At 36.0% G+C, this 16340-nt stretch overlaps 1 long non-coding RNA gene across 1 annotated transcript in view; it reads right to left on the bottom strand.

Moving 5' to 3' along the window:
* LOC113593549 (uncharacterized) overlaps positions 1–16106 on the bottom strand; it is a 39279-nt gene extending 23173 nt beyond the window's left edge. The window contains exon 1 of the long non-coding RNA XR_003413761.2: positions 15956–16106. This is a non-coding gene — a long non-coding RNA (uncharacterized LOC113593549). The remainder of the gene's footprint in view (positions 1–15955) is intronic.
* Positions 16107–16340: the final 234 nt, after the last annotated feature.

Raw genomic sequence — 16340 nt, 5'->3', positions numbered from 1 at the left:
AGCAACAGAAGATGGAGAATGGTTTTCCAGGGGTCATAAACATCAGGGAAGGGATGAAGAGGGCCATCCCAATCTCTACATACTTCATGGTCAACTAAATGGTCCCAATTACCTGGATAATCCTGATACCTATTGTTCAAATTCTGATTGGTGTATCCATTCTGATTGGTGATTGATTGCTATATCCATTCTAATCAGTTCATTTACTTTTAACAGCTTTATTGAGGTAAAATGAACATATAACAAACTTCTTATTTTTAACTGTGTAATTATTTCATAAAGTTTATTTATTTATTTTGAGAGAGAGAGAGAGAGAGAGAGAGAGAGCGCACACAGGAGGAGAAGAGAGAAAGAGGGAGACAAGAGAAAATCCCAAGCAGGCTCCGCACAGTCAGTGCAGAGCCTGATGCAGGGCTCAAACCCATCAACTGTGAGATCATGACTGGAGCTGAAATCAAGAATCAGACACTTAACTGAGATGCCCAGGCACCCCTTAACTGTATAATTCTTTAAGTTTTTCCATTTGTATACAACTGTGAAACCATCACCATAGTCAAGACAATGAATACATCCATCACTCCTGAAAGTTTCCTTATACCTCTTTCTAATTCCCACCTCTTGATCACTCCTTCAGACAACTACCAGTCAGCTTTCTGTCACTATGTATTAATTTGAATTTCCTAGACTATTATATAAATAATTTGTACTCTTTTTTTTCTAGCTTCTCTCAGCATATTTAGGTTGCAATCCTTCCATATTGCAAAATGTGTCAGTGATTCATTTTTTTATATTGCTGTGTAGTAGTCCATTGTTTTAATATACTATGGTGTTTATTCATTCACCTGTTGAAGGTAGAGCCATGCAGGTTAGACTTTAGATGCATGTACAGTTGTGATTGAGTTCTGCCTACTTTTTTAAGCCTAGTTCATCCTAATGTAAATCATATACGAAGTATTTCTGTGACAAAATATAAACACCTCAGGATTGGTAAACTATTACCCTTTTTTTCTTGAATTTAGGCTAGGTCTGTGTACTAAAACCATTGGTCATCTCTGTCAGTCAACCCTGAGGAAACAGTTTAGGAAAAATAGCTGATCTGAGAGACTTCAAGTTACTTAAAGCTTTTTCCTGAGTTTCATGGATTCTTCCCTTACTTGCTCTTTTGTTTCCATCTGTTTGAGGAAATTATCCAAAACGTAAGCATTGGTAACTTTTTAAAAATAAAGATTAAGGGCGCTGGGGTGGCTGAGTCAGTTGGGTGTATGACTTCAGCTCGGGTCATGATCTTGGGGTTCATGAGTTCTAGCCCTGTGTCGGGCTCTGTGTTGCCAGCTCTGAGCCTGGAGCCTGCTTCGGATTCTGTGTCTCCCTCTCTCTCTGCCTCTCCCCACTTTCTCTCTCTCTCTCTCTCTCTCTCTCTCTCTCTCTCAAAGATAAATAAACGTTAAGAAAAAATTTAAAACAATAAATAAAAATTAAAAAATAAAAATATTAATTACAGCCTTATACCTGTAAGTCAGGAGTGAAAGATATATTTCATTAGGGGGAAAAACTTCTGTTTTATTTTATAATTTTAAGAGGTATTTTTAAAACTAAGAATAAAATTTCCTTTTGAAATTTGAAAAATCTGTTGATGTTAATCTTCTAATTGGTTGAAGGGCATAGGACTGAGACGGGGCAGATTTCTAATTTCATTGATTGGCACTGTAGGAAAATGCTCATATTTCGCAGGTATACCATTATTAATGCACAATCCTGTAGTCCTTTTTCATGCAGAACTCCCACTGGGAGTACCACATGAGAAAGAAATGTAGGATGAGACCCGATTATTATAATTCACAAGACTAATTATGACTTTGAGTTTTCCTGGATAAGCTAATTCTTTCTGCACCCTGGGATCAGTAAGCACGAAAGTAGTCTCACAAGGATTTCGCTGCATTTAACATTACATATATTTATAAATAAATCCAAAGACATTAAATAGCCCTTCAATTCTCTGCTATTTTCTTTGTGTTGTGTTTTTTAAATGATAAGAAAAAATTAAGTAAGACAATGCCACAGGTGTAGTTTCACTAAAAAATAAAAATAACAAATAAGCTACACACCAATCATGTCTTTTTTGGCATTGACTCACTTGTTTTAAACAGACTGTTTATTTTTGTTGGCATCACTGGTGAATAAGACTAAACAGGGACATGGGGAAAGCAAGGATTAAAGAAAACTTGAAAGAAAGGAGAACCTCAGACAAATAAGAGTTGGAAGGAAAAGAGAGAAAGAGAAAGGCTGTTGTAAGATAAAAAGACTGGCAGGAGGGGCTCTGCTTAATTTTCATTTTTATTTGTGAAGGGCTTTGTGAGTGACATAAAATGATGAGATATTCTTGAATGATTTGGAATCTGTTCTTGATTTTTTGGTGTGACAAATCTCACAAACACTGATTCCAGAGTTTTCTGTGATGCCACTATCAACAAATCCCTCCAACGGCCTTTTTTATTCAGTCACCCATTGTACATTTATTTGAGAGGGAATTTCTTTGTGTACTGAGTAATTTCCATGTTGTGAGGTTTCTTGTCTTCAGTTACCTCCACAGTTTTATGCTTTAGTCAGAAAACTCACATAGCATTCAAAAAGGAAAACTCAAAGCAATATAGACTTTTGTGCCTCTTACAAAGAATTAGCGCTGTGTGCCCCTACCAATATAGCAATATATTATATAAGGTCAATACTCCTTTTCACATGCCTCTAATACAGATGCATTTTATGAGGTAGAACAGCAAACACTGAATCACTCTAGTAGAGATACACAAAACAAGTAATTATCGCTAGTTGCAGAAAAATAATTATGCAGTTGTGTGATGAAAACCAGTTTTTAACTGGGAGGAGAAATTCTACCAAAAGAGCATGTGGAAAAGCTAAATGTTGTGTTCTGGAAAATAAGCCATTCTATAAAACTTCCTAATGCAGCTGTATCATCCAGAAGAGGTACCATGCTTTTTTTTTTTTTTTATAATAGCATATTGCATACTGCATGTAATGCAGTGTGCTCGTGTACAAGGCACACATAATTACTGCTATTTTCTGTTGGCTTTTCTGTCAAAATGACCATTTTCTTTATTATCAATTCATCTAATATTTTAGTAAGAATACCCTTTATTGTCACTTAATGCTTACCAGGTAGTCCTTGATTATGATTCAATAGACACCTAGGATCACTAGCCATTCTTATTTGGAGTCAGCTATTACTATCATAAATGTTATTGCATATTCTCTGCGTCCAAGATATATACAAAAGCATTTAGTATCAAAAAAAAAAAAGCTAATGGGGCTTTATTTGTAATGCAGCATATTTTTCTTCACATTATATGGGACATCAACGAAATGTGTACGTTTCTACAGAAGGTACTTATCTCAAATATCTACGGTGAGTCCCCACTGCTCTGACATATACCTAGCCCCCATTGAAGCCAAGAGGATTTTGTTTCCCTAATGTTAAGCATGGCTGTTCTGGGCCCTTTAACTAAATCCACTACCATGAATGAACTTAGAGCAGAAACAGCAAGTGCAGCTACATTTAGGCTTATATCAGCATTTCCGTTTAACACATTTTAAAACTACATTTAAGTAATGTGGAGGTTATGACATGAAGTGACAAAACCCAAGCATGTGAGCTGGATGAAACTATCTTTAGCCAGGCTTCCTGGGCCAATGTAGTGAAGTATATGGGCTAAAGAAAGAGGCTCGGCTTTGCCTCTGAATTTTCAGGAGTGTGAAGGCTCTTTTTAAAGTCTTCATATTAAACATATCTTATCTATACACCATAATGGCATCTGTGGCCAGCAAACAAGCCCGTGAAGCTTGAGGAAGTTTCCATCCTAATCCTTTTGATTGCTTCTTGCTGCTTCCTCCCCCTCCCCGCCCCCCACAGTTGCTTGTTGGACTCCATACATACCACTACAAAATGAAAAGAACAAGCAAACAAGACTTCCTTTGGGGCAATATCTGTGGTTGGTTTTAAGTGAAATATAACTTTTCTGAGCAAAGCTTTGAAACTGGTTTAGTAATTTGGGGCTAGGAAAGAACTGGTCAAGATAGGACCTTTAAAAATCCATTTTATAATATGATGATCAGTGCAAATAAATGACAAATACATCTGCATTTAGCATATCTGTACACATGTATCTATATACTCTTAGAAAATGTAGAAACCTTGATGCATGTACCTAGGGCTCTGTATTCATTTTATCTTACTTATTATTACTAATATCTTTGGGACACCTATCAATTGTAAATCTGTCGTTATCTCTTCATTTCCTAATTAGTTCTAGAGCTTGATAGTAAATGCATATGTTGGTGTGGTATATCACTTTGCCTTTAATAATAAATTATTATACACCATATTCTAAATGTTTTGCTAGACTAATATTTTCCGTCGACAATTTCAACGATACAGTAAAATCAAATATATATTCTCAAATTGTGTATATTGGGGTTTTTAATAGATCCTAAATATCACTAAATATTTTGCTCTTTTACAAGTTATTTTATTTTAAAAGGGGTAAAGTTTTCTTTTAAAACTTGGCAAAATAAACATTTGTTGCTAATCTCATCGCTTGTTTTGCTTTAAAGCATGTTAATGATTTTTCTGATTATTTAATATTAACAAGTGCTCTTTTAAAAAAGTAGATCTGCTCATTTGGGGTATTGGGTTTTAAATATAATGTTAAGATTAGTGTGATTAAGTACTTTGAATTCTTAAATAATCATTTTAACCACTTCTAACAAATTTAAGTTGAATGCTTTTAAAAGTTCTTCCAAAACCATCGTCGGTTTTATTTTGTAAAATCTGCTTCAAAAATTAGTCTACCACTGTGAATGAATTGCTTTTAATAGAGAGATTGGGGGAAAAAAAGGAAAGGGAGATTTAGGAGAAGAAAAATGTCAAGTGAATCAATATGATTAATTAAATTAAATGTGGATTTATAAAACTCATATTCATAGATTTACACAATATATTCACAGTGACATTTAAAACATGTTTTGAAAATCCCTAAATAAAGTCCCATGTACATGAAGATATTTTCCATCTTTAAGAAATAAAAAAAAACCCTTAACAACATAATAGAATTATACAACTTTACTGCCATCTCCTATACATTTCGATAGTTTTTTGACAGAAAAACCAGAACAATTTTAACATGTAAAAGTTTTAAAGAAAATTATATCCATTTTTGCTACTAAGATGTTTATACTTAAGCCAATAGATAATCTTGACTACTAATGCAACACAAATAGTTTTTCTTGTTTTAAATTCACATCAAGGTCATTTTGATGTTAACCCATTAAGTCTACCTATATGGTGTTAACCCGTTAAGCTCGCTATGCTATTCTACTGGATGCCAGAATTGTTCAATTTAACAGGTCAAATATTTATAAAGAATGAATGTCAGTTTTTACAAGCTGTAAAATATGATGTGGAGGAAAGGAACTGGTTCTTAGGTTTCTGAAATTGCTTTTTAAAAATTCAGGTAATACAAAGATAAAAGTGGTGCCTTAAACCTACTTGTAGAATTAACATCTATGAATGATAAAAATGACAACAGGGACATTAGCATGGCACAACAGCTAAAATAAGAGATTTGGAGAGAGTATTCAGGTTCAGACAGTACTTAATAGTGTGATTTGTACACAAATCAATTTGACTTAAGAAAATGAACAGTCTTTAGGTATTAGTTCTGAGTTATAATTACTTCCTTCCTCCCAAAAGTCTGTTAATGTTGGTGTGTTTCTCCCCCCAATCCTGTATGTTTCATATTAGTCTAAAATTTTTTCTTCCAGTTTTCATGAAGAGTATAGTATGTTGCTTTCACAAAAAATTCAGTCACAGCCCAAGCTATTTTAACATATGACAATTTTTTCCCTGTAAAAAAGGCTCCAAGATAAAGATTTTTACATCACAGAAAAAAATGGAGGAAAATTGAGAGAATACTTTATTTCCTGTATTGGTTGCTATTGATGATGAAAAACAAGGAAACAAATGTAATTGGTAAAACAAACCCCAAGGGAAGTTTCAAGTATCTCAAACAGGGGAATATTCTTAGTTGTAAATAGCTCAGTTTTATTTCTAGAACCTAAAATATGTATCTCTGCCCCCCCCCACCCCAATCTCGCTTCCAATTTCAGTACTTCAGCCTTATCAGAGTAAACAAGCTATTGTTAGAATAGAAAACCCAGCTAGGTCTGAGGGCCTGCTGCCACTTCCCTCTCTTCCTAGCACAATCCAGTGCCAATAGCTTTTGGAAAAGGGAAGAAAGAAAGGTCTGCTACTGTGCTGTGTGGAAGCAAAGGGGCAGAGGGGCATCACTTCAATCTCTTGGCTCTGGTCCTTTCTCTCTCGCATCTCCAGAGAAAAGAGATGCTCTTCATTCACAAAACAAAACAAGAAAATCTCTATAATTATTTTTGGCTCAGCTCCATTGAAATGCATTCTCCTGGAAGCATCTCTGTTTTAGATTAAAACAATGCTTAGAATATTCATTCTTTGCTCTTTCTTTCTCACTCACCCTGCACGCCACCCCCAACCACCGCTCTCCCCCAGCCCACCTCATTTTTCTCTTGCTTGCTTATTTCCCAGTCTTAGTTTCTTTTGCTCTCTGTCACTGCCTTTGGTTGTATTTTCTTTTTCTCAATCATACCAAACTTAGGCCTCAGAGTTTGTTAGCATCGATACCTACAAGTGCAACCTAAGGTCTCCATGTTCAATGTCAGTTGGTCAAGACTCAAAACCTCTGCCAACCAGGAAGTTTCCCCAATCCTGTGTCCATCATCATATTTTATGATGGTTGATTTGTAATCTGATGTTTCAAAGCAAAAAGTAGGTGATTTCTAGCCTTTTCCTGTTCATTAAAATTGGGAATAAAATTTACTTTCTCTTTCCTCTAGCCCTCTTCAACACACAGTCCTCAAAAGATGGATGAAATCTTCATTGTCCTTAGTAGGTGGTGGTTATTGAATTCCAGGGGTAAGGTATGGAAAATTTTTTAAATCCAAATTCCATCATTTAGTCACTGACAAAATTGAGCTCAAGAAATCAGAATGTATCTATTAATTTTTTTTCTATCACCAACTTTACCTTTGGTTTTGTTTTCCTTAATAAGGGCAAACACTTTTACTATTTCTCTTTTTGTTAAGGGAAAAAAATTACAGCAAATGGAATATAGAATTCCTGCTTGTGTGTGCATATTAATAAAAGTTATCTGCGCTATGAAACATGGGGTTCTCTTCTCTAAACAGTGGGTTCATTTGTGCCCTGATTTTTATTTATACTGACGTATTTTGTGGAATTCCAACTTCTTATACCTTTCAATTCTTGGCGACTGTAGACAAAAGTTGCTGATTAACCTTTCGTAGACAGAGGTAGATCTGATACCTACTTTGATGAGCATTATGTGTTTTTCTATTTCTCACTTTCTCATTGGAATAATTAATTTGTGCTCATTTCAAATTCTTGGTTGTTAGCAAAGGCATCCAACCTTAGTACCTATCACCCATGGAATGTATCCTATTTAGGGGTGCCTTCTTGCTCCTTTGAACAATGAATGTTTTGTGTGGAGACTGTAATCACATATAAGTAAGAAGTAGCCTTCCTGCACTATCTTGACAAACAAAACAAAATCCTGACAGTTGCCCAGATGTGAAAGGTCTCTGGGATTTCCTATCTGCCCAATAACACTAAAGTAATCTTGTAAACATGTATTTAAAAGAGTTTGAGAATCTGTTTCTAAGCCCTCACAAGAACCCTGATTACTGAACTCTATTTGGTTTACCAAATAGAGAGAAAGAAAAGAAAAAAAAAAAAGAAAAAAAAGGAAAACCACACACACTGCAATTAATTACACAGTAAACATTTAATAAATATTCTTTCTTTCTATCCTTGCCCTTTTCAAAAGGAAAGGTGGTAATTTACATGTGCTATGCCTTTTTCTTCTCCTTGTTTTATTTCTTTTCTTCCTGGCTTTCTTCAACTTGTGTAGAAAAGAGGTGGACATGTTTGAGGAGATAGAAATGTTTACCTAGTACATTTATTTTGTCATATAATAAAACAGCCTAGGCACCTTCTACTTTGTCTTAGAAGCTTTGTTAAACCACTAGTTCTGTAAGCTGCATTTTAATTACAAAATATTGTAAAGGAAATACAGTAGGAATACACAATCCTTGATTCTCAGCCAAATGAGAAGAAGTTTAATAGCAATGTATAGTTGCAGGAATGGTTATGTTGGGGATCCATATGCATTTTCAACTCACACATTCAGGCAGTGCAATAAAGCAGGGAAAAAACAGCTGATACACAAAAGGGACCGTCTAGACAGTACCCCATCAGTCTGGCTAAATTTGGTGCTGGCATTCCCAATGGGATTGTAATATAATTGTTCTGGTGTCTGCGTTCATTCCCCCTGTCAAACACCATTCCAAATATATATCCTTCTCCCCCCAACCCTTTTCCTTCCTTAAATGTGAAGCCCAAATTGTGCCATGCTAGAGAGAATGTTAGATGGCCCAACACCAAGAAAATGTTATAATTTAGCAAAATCACATTGTTCAATTTCTTAAAAAAAAAAAAATCCCTGTTACTTCCTAAGTCCAAACAGAATTAATTCCACTCAAATTTTGATAATTTAAATTAGAACATGGAAAAATTTACATGCAAATACAAATAACCTTGAAATATTGAGCACTTCAGATGAAAGTAAATAGACCTTTTTACTCCTTTATATTTATTAACCTTTGTTAGAAAATTTAACAGAAATCAGAGATGTAAAAGTGTAATGATGGACATGGATCATAAATTCTAATGAAGGAAAGGCTAATGAAAAAATGTTAAGCAAAAGCACTGAAAAAATGTAAATTGTGTATTTTTTCTTTCTTGGGTTTAAAAGCCATAATATTTTTTGGTCTCTAGCCATCTTTTGAAAGTTAAATTTCTGTTAATTTATATATGAATGCTTCAATTTTTTTGGCTTTTTAAAAGAGAAACCAGAAATATTGATTCAGTGACTTGTGGTAATTATCAATTAATATTTTCTAAATATACTGGTTTAAGACATCACGAAAATGAAAAGCACTACTTACAGAGTAAAATAAGCTAAACATCCTATCATTAAAATGAATAATGCATACATTATTGATGAAAATGCTTATAATCTAAAAACTTCCACACCATTGAAATTTAGGTGGTCAGATTTATTTTCAAGAAAAATGCAGATTTTGGGATTGCCATATGAAACAATAACCAAATACACTCACTTTATTTTCTGTTCCAAAGTGTCACCTCTGGGCATTGTTTAGATATTAAAATTGACCAGGAAATGTATTTTTTTTATTTTTTTTTTAATTCCAAGAAAAATTATCTTGAGAAAGAGGCTGGGCTGTTTTGTTTTATTAATTATGGGTGTATATTTGTACTTCCTGTTTGGAGGTTAGTAATCCTTTCTCTGATCCTATAGAAAGAATTTGTCTCCCTTCTCAGCAGTTTTGAGATGCTAGGTAGACTAGGATCTCAAGTGAGTTAACAAAGTCCGCACCCTCATCAGGGACCACTCTAACTAGAGCAAATTCAAAGAAAATACTTCAGGCACTAGATCCTGGCTTTATCCAACTTTAGGAGGCTGAGAGAGTGGTACACCAACCAAGACTGGGCTAACGAGAAATGGCTGTTCCAGGAAGAAGCAAGACACAGGGCCTCAACCCGCACAAAGACAGAGCACAATTGCACAGAAAATCACCACCAAAGCAATCAGGAAATATTCAGATACATTTTACAGAGGTCTTAAAATTCTCATGTAAAAATGAATGATGAAAGATTATAGAAGTCTTAAAATTCTCACGTGGAAAAATAAGATTAAGAGATTGTGTCTTCTCATTTTTAATTTTTAAAGGTAGCGACTTCATATTTTTTTCCTTCTTTGTATGATATTTTTCTTACGACTTTGTACATGGGTATGAGAAACAGGTCGTTTAAAAAAGACAAAATAATGATATTTGAACAGTGATTGCCTGGAACAGGGTGGTTTGCTTGTGATTGTTTTTTAATCACTTTATTTTATTTTTTTACATTATGTACAGGCGGAAAGTGAAAGAAAGGCAGGTTGTAGGCCTCTCTGAGATGAAACAGTGTGGCAAAATCTGAGTTTTATACTTGATTCTCAAACTATTGAATAATATCCTATGAGACCTCTTAGGTCTTAACTGGATTAAAATGAATATATTTGTGCTCTGGCTCTTTTCAGCTAACTAATGTGCATGTGAATTGATAGTGTGCGAGGGAGCCGGTGAGAGCAAGTGTATGTGACACAGGGAAAGGATGCGGGCTCCGGGCTGAGGGTGACTATGAAGGAGCGTGCAGGACGGTGTGGGCTGCCTCCAAGAGTGAGAGCAATGAAAATTAGCAGGCCTTGGGGTCTGGTGCATTTTGTCGAGAGCCAGAAGAGAAGCTTAGCTGGGAGATGAGGAGGGAGGGGAAGCATGGTGAAGGGAGGGAGGGGAAGGGGGTGTGGCGTGTGCGTGTGCGTGTGTGTGCGCGCGTGTGTGTTGGCTCTCAGATGTCAGTTATGGCTGAGCCTTGGGTTTTTGTTTTGTCGGTTCCTAGCGTAAATAGGCTGGAATCTCAGGTTCAGGTTGGAGTGCGTGCAAAGGCATCATCGTTCGAGTTTCTTTTTCTGGCCCTTCGCTAGGGCTGCTGCTCGGAACATCGCCGCTGCTACAGAGCAGTGGGGGGAGCAGCAAGGGATGGGGGTCTGTCTGCAGCTGCCCCTCTCACACTTGAATAAAAGAACTTTTTTTCAGGGGTAGGGAAGCTGTGAATACCTTTCCCAATAAGAGATGAGGCATATTGAAAACTATATTAAATTACCCTGATTAACAATTTAGCCACGAACAGGGGAGCTTTGGGAGATCTCTATAGGCAGGACTGGGGGCTATTCATGCCAGCAGCTAAGAGGTCGAAAGGTTTCTGAAGTTCACAGGCTCAGAGCCTTTGTTATGCTAACAGACAATCTCAAATCAGCTGCCTAGTGGAGTGTGAAATATAAATGATTCCTTGAGAACTTCCAATAAGTTGTCACTCTTGCTCTCCAAATACCGGGACAGGCTGCTAATTTCTAGCAGGCCCTTTTGCAACATCGCTAGCCCTAAATGAATGCCTTTGTAGTTCAAATAATCTTTTCAAGGGAGCTGTCCTATCATCATAGCCCAAATGCATCTTGGTTTTGACTATTAAATGAAAATCAGGGCTCAGCAGTGCTTGACTTTTCCAAGCGGTCCGATGTTTGGGAAGGGTGGCGGCAGCTCTCATGCACAACAAGTTAGCACCCACTGCAGGAGGGCCAGGGCATTAATAACAGCTCGAGGCCCCAGGAGCTACCCCAACTCTCACCCCCACTCCCTACCAGGAACAATGCTCTGGGAGAGATTTACGTGGCTTCCCTCAGGCTAGACTACCTTCCTCTTTCAACCACACCAACATCTCTCTGATTTATGGACCCTCTGTCCAAGAGGACAGCCAGCTGACCTGCGAGCGTCTGACTGGTCACTTCGAAGCATCAGCTTTGGAGATGGATGTATTCATTCTTCAGGGCATGCAAGGCCAAGGGGAAGAGGGCAAGGTGTGTGTGTCCAGGCTGTGCCCCTGGTATCAGATGCTTGTGGATATTATTTTATCATTTTCCCATAAGGAAGATAGGAACATGGCTTCTGATCTTGGGTGTGACCCATTGAACATGTCCAGATGGATAGAAAGAGGTCCTGGCCCTCTGAGTCTGAATTACAAAGCTTTTTAAATGAGGAAAACCACTTCCCACTCCAAAACCAACACAAGTTGGAGGCAGTGGGAATGAGAATCTATCTGGGAAAGCATGTGCCCAAATTAAACATTCTACTAAGAAAGGACAAAGCTAATTTATACAAATAAAAAAAAAACACATGAAAGAGAGGACAGAAACCAAGGAAATTAGAAATCCATCTCCATCGGTCTTGCCAAAGGAAGGAATAAAACCTTAACAGTAATAATTTAGGTCCTAAAAATGTTGATATTTCTGACTCTATGTGCTCTACTTCTTTGCTGAAATACAAAAAAGTCCATGATATCACAGAAGTCTATGGTTTTTTTTTTTTCCAGACAGAGCAGGTTTGATTTTTGGTAGGGAATGGGGGGGAAAAAAACCAAATGGGCTGTATTTCTTAATATATTCCTAAGGTAAGTTTATAAACATATAAATGTACAAAAGCAATCTATTTTAATACACCCTTAGGTAACTTCATAAATCTTGATGATGCAGCTCTACAGAAAAACCAAAAGCCTGATTCCCCTTCATCTTCTTCCTCTAACTACGATTTAAAATACTACACCAAAAGTGTTTGGGGGAGTTCATTTTCATTGGTATAGAAACTGGTGTAAGTAAACACTTTTTTTTTTTTGCATTGGGTATACCAACACTTATCACTATATATTGATAATTAAATATAAAAAAGCGGTAGTATAACTTATACCAATTTTGAAATGACCTAGCTTACATGTTTAAATCTTATTTTTAAAAAAGCCAGGACACAAAATACAATAGGAAAGGACTCTGGGATTCAACTCAGAGAATCTGGCCGTCAGAATAGGAGAGAGTGTTTAGTAATCAGGTCATTATTTGTCTTTCAAATCCGTATTTGTTTCACTCAGTAAAACAAACTGCAAATAATATTGGCTAGAAAAATTAGTTCAGATTACTGACATTGAAGGAGTAAAAATAAAGTTTGTGGTTTCTTCTGCCAAATACCAGAATTAGATACTAATTTGTTACTGATCCCCTCACACCCTTTTCAGAGGGACTTAGGATCCTGGATATCCTTATTTCAGAGATAGCAGAATGATTGGCTTCGGATGCACTTCTAATTACACACAGAACTTCTAATTACACACAGAAAGGCAATAGCTCAAAGTTCAGTGGATCTGACACAACTTGCTTAAATTTAACTTTTCATCCCCTCTCCGTTTAAAAATTTTTAATTAATATGAAACTATAAGCATCTACATGTTATTGACACATGCTGGATATTCAGAAAAGAAACACCTTCTCTGTGCTTCCGAATACTTATTTTACCACTTCCAAGTGTCCTCTCTCTTTCCCGTCTTTAACACATCAAAACAGGGAAGAAAGCGCTTTTGTGTTATAACTACAGAGAAAACATTTGAGAATGTGTCAATGCTGTGAATACCAGCACCAGTTTGGGGGTTGGTTTGTTTTTCCCCCTGCCGTGGTATTTCTTTTCCCTTTGCTTTTGCAGTCTTTAAACTCTGACCACTTTGAGAAAAGCAATGGTTGAAATGAAAAGTTAGGACAAATTGTGTTAAACCTGTGTGTTGCCAGAATATGAGCATGATGAAAGCAGTGTTAGGACATTACAGACCCAGAGCAGCTCTCCACACACAGAAAATTAAAATAAAAAATAAAAAGCTGGTCTTTTTTCTTTTTTTTTTTTACTTTCTTAAATACTTAAGACCTGAGAGAAAAGGAATCCCTATTTAAAAACAAAAAACAAAAAACAAAAAACAACTTTCCAAGGTCGCCATTTCTCCAGATTGGGGGTATCTGAATGGGTGTGTTTGTGTATGTGCATGTGAGAGTGTGTTTGGAGAGAAAAGAAAGAATGGGGGAGGAGGAAGGGCAGATAACTTTACTGACATATTAATTCTTTAGATAGTAGTAAATGAATGGTCCAAATAGACATTTGTTTCCCTTAATAGGTTTTGTACAGGTCTCTTACAAGCTGTGGCATATGCTTCATTTATATGTATATTTATTTAGAAGGATTGAGAATAATAGGTGTAGTTTGTCTATAGTCGCAGTTATTATTTAAAGTCCAAAGAGGTTACAACTTTTTTCTACCCCAAACACGAATACAAAGGTCTCTTGTATGTGCTTCCTTGCATTACGTTCAAGGCCAATTAAAAATAAAGGTAATATTCTAACTCTCGAGCCTTGGGAGGAGAAAGGAGGCTAAAAGGCAAAATGACTCCAAGATGGCTGCCTCTTCCTTCTTCCCCCTCCTTTCTGCCTATTTTCCACATAGAAATTAATGTAATATTTTGTTTAGAAATCACATTGTAGGTCATTTGCAAATGAGGCAGCCTCGGAGGCACCAGTATCTGCCTAGAATACTCTCACGATGCCATCGAGGTATGGAGAGATTAAAATGCAAACATTCAAATGTATTTAGATTTGTACACAGTGGCTAGACTCACACACATACACACTTGAATGTATGAACAACACACACAGCTGCAAATGGAATAAAGGGCTGAAATCCTTCTTAATTCTTAGGACAGAGGGCAAAGGAGGGCGCCAGGCCACCTCCTTCCTCCCCAAAGGTTGGAAAATACCCTGTTCATGGTCTGGATTCGATTTTTTAAAAAAGATATATCTTTCTGATGACTCTCTCATTAGGCAGACTTCTAAAGTCTGGGGAGACAAGATTTCCATAAATTATCTCTCTAACTCATCTCATGCTGGTACAAAATGCAACGCTAAAATTGTTTTTTTATTTTTACTTTTGCATTTTTTTAAAAGAGAATAGCAAGCTAACCAGCTTCCTTACTAACATGTTAAAGGATTAAGATCACTGGTAATTACTGCTATTAATTATAATAAATATATATTCTCAGTGATAAAATCCCACCCATAAAGCTGAACTAAAATCATGTCGAGAATAAATAAAAGTATATTTGGGGCTTTATAACAGATTTATAGCAGGTTACTCTCTAGACTGGAGTGCATTAGGCATAGAACAAAGCAAATGGTTTAGTTCCTATAGGAAATATATTAAAAAGGAAAAAAAAAAGAAAAAAGCCCACAACCCTTTATCTAAAAGCCATCAGGGACAAGCACTCAATACAAGTTAACAAGCAGGAACTGATAAGATAACATTTATATGAGGTCAGAAGTCAAATGCCAGTCAAAGGCTTTTAACCTCTTGGGTCATAAACAGGAATAGTTAAAAGTGAGAGGTAGTTATTTATCGGATATTAAGGGTACCTGATCATTGCCAGAGAATCACCAATGATGAAACTAATTAGGATTTATAGAAAAAGAACTTTGTAGCTGTTCAAAGAAAATTAACCTACAAACCCATCATTCTGCAATTGGTAGAGAGAAAAACAAACAAAAAAACCCACCCTTCTTTTGAGGGGGAAAAGAAATCTAGCAATTTAAACAGATTTAGTAACAAAATCTCTCTCAGAAACAATATTTAAAGTTAATGTATATATTGATTAATATATGGTAAATGATAGACCTTGTAAATTCTGTATTAACCATCTTAAAACAAAAAGAAGCATCACATAATTTATTTTCAATTTTTGTTCTTTTTCTTTTATTCCCTCCTTCACACCTCCTAAATTAGACAGGATATAACTCCGATTTCACAATACTTCTTGCCCTCAGAATGCCGTCATTTATAAATTTAAAAATATATATGTATTCTAACAGCAATTATTTGAAAACATCAGAATATCGGAACTGCTTAATTAAAATTTTATCTTCATCTATCCAGAGAAACAGATGTCTCTTCCTTTATTTGCTGTCAGGATATTTTCCTTTGTTTTGATTTTTGTCCTTTTTGTCTTTTTTTTTAGGTTCACATTCCAAACAGTTCTTGGTCTCAGAGTCCATGCTGGCTTATATTTTCAAAGCATACCACCCCCCCCCCCTTTTTTTCTCTTTTGCAATAAAAGAAAGCAGATCTAGATATTTCTTTCTAGAGAGAGATAGAGGGATTGTTGTTAGGCCTGCTAAGGCCCACTGTTTCTTTAAACAGAGTCCACAATACACTAGGCGAACATTGTGGATTTAAAATGCTTTTAAATATTTATCAGAAGTATTTTATCATCATATTCAAATGACACCTGGAGTGCACTCACCTTTATTGACAATCTCTGTTCTGAAAGTCCATTTGCTTCCTTAAAGCCCCCCAAGCAGAACAAGGACTACCCGTTTTCATTCAGTTAATGTTTAGTAAAAAACCAAGCAACCTTAATCAGCATGCTGATTGCATCGTCAACTAACAAATAATTTACTACTCTGAGCATTGCATTCCATTAAAAGCTCATTAAATTTTCTGTTCTCCAATGGGAGGTTTAGCTTTTGAACTGCATGCTTTTGCTTCGAATGATCATTTATTCAATTTTTGCAAAATGTTGTGTTTTTTTTTTTTTTTCCTAAAGTATAGGTGAGCATTTCAATACCTATAGACTACAGGCATATGGAAACACAGTTCAGGGTTTGAGAATGTTCCATTTGATTTAT

The sequence above is a fragment of the Acinonyx jubatus genome, chromosome A1 (genome assembly GCF_027475565.1).
Source record: "Acinonyx jubatus isolate Ajub_Pintada_27869175 chromosome A1, VMU_Ajub_asm_v1.0, whole genome shotgun sequence".
NCBI classification, from domain to species: Eukaryota; Metazoa; Chordata; class Mammalia; order Carnivora; family Felidae; genus Acinonyx; species Acinonyx jubatus.
This window is presented reverse-complemented; position numbering and strand designations above follow the sequence as displayed.